This window comes from Echinops telfairi, unplaced genomic scaffold (assembly GCF_000313985.2).
Source record: "Echinops telfairi isolate 266 unplaced genomic scaffold, ASM31398v2 ScPeMD7_7421;HRSCAF=8459, whole genome shotgun sequence".
In the NCBI taxonomy this organism is placed as follows: Eukaryota; Metazoa; Chordata; class Mammalia; order Afrosoricida; family Tenrecidae; genus Echinops; species Echinops telfairi.
In genome coordinates this window covers 17,401,058-17,402,058 of record NW_022111321.1, presented here as the reverse complement: position 1 = coordinate 17,402,058, position 1,001 = coordinate 17,401,058, and the positions used below count along the sequence as shown (strand labels likewise).

At 37.2% G+C, this 1,001-nt stretch overlaps 1 protein-coding gene across 1 annotated transcript in view; it reads right to left on the bottom strand.

The window, feature by feature from the left end:
* Positions 1-1,001, bottom strand: part of ATM (ATM serine/threonine kinase) — a 106,409-nt gene that overhangs the window by 99,058 nt on the left and 6,350 nt on the right. The window lies entirely within an intron of this gene.

Sequence of the window (1,001 nt, the reverse complement as noted above, 5' to 3'; positions counted from 1 at the left end):
TAATTTGAATAATGAAATACGTAGAGATATCCCAAGTCAATAGAAATGGGAGTTAATTTGGCAAGAAACAAGTATACACAAAGAGAATTCGTGATTTTACAAAAAACAAATTACTCGATGACCGCTTGAAAAAATGGGTGATTGCTTGTCCATTTACTATCTTTATTAATCACCCCTTAGTCTTAAAAGTGCTGTTAAAGTCTACTAGATCAGTTCAAATTACATCCTTTGCTTTACTGAACACATGATCTCTATATTAAAAAATGTTTTTAAGTCCCCACTAAACTACCCAAGATGATTCCTTACATACAAAAAAATTCTATTTCATGTCTATCAGAATTCCCAGAGTAAAGGAACAAATCAATTATTCTTCAGTGATGACAGAAATTACTGAAACTCAAATGAAGGCTGAGCATGATAATGGGACAAGAGGAAAGTAAAAGGAAATAGAGGAAAAAACTAGGCGACAAAGGGTATGTATAGAAGTCTAAATATAGGCATGTACATATGTAAATGTATTTACATAGGATGGTGGGGAAATAGATCTACGTGCATATAGTTATAGGTTTAGTATTAAGGCAGCCGATGGACAATGGACCTCCACTCAAGTAATTACTCAATGCAAGAACACGTTGTTCTATTAAATTGGCATTCCATGATGCACACCTTCCCAACAGGATTGCTGAGGACAAATGTTTGCATAAGCAAAAGTGGTGAAGAAAGCTGATGGTGCCGGCTATCAAAAGATATAGTGTCTGGGGTCTAAAAGGCTTGCAGATAAACAAGCGGCCATCTAGCTCAGAATCATCAAAGTCCAGAGGGAAGAAACACACCAGCCTGTGTGACTACAAGGTGGAGAAGGGACCAGGTATCAGACATCAAAGAACAAAAAATCTTATCAGTGGGTTGCCCACCTTCCCGATATGATCACTGAAGACAAATGTGTACATAAGCAAATGTGGTGAAGAAAGGTGATGGTGCCCGGCTATCAAAAGATATAG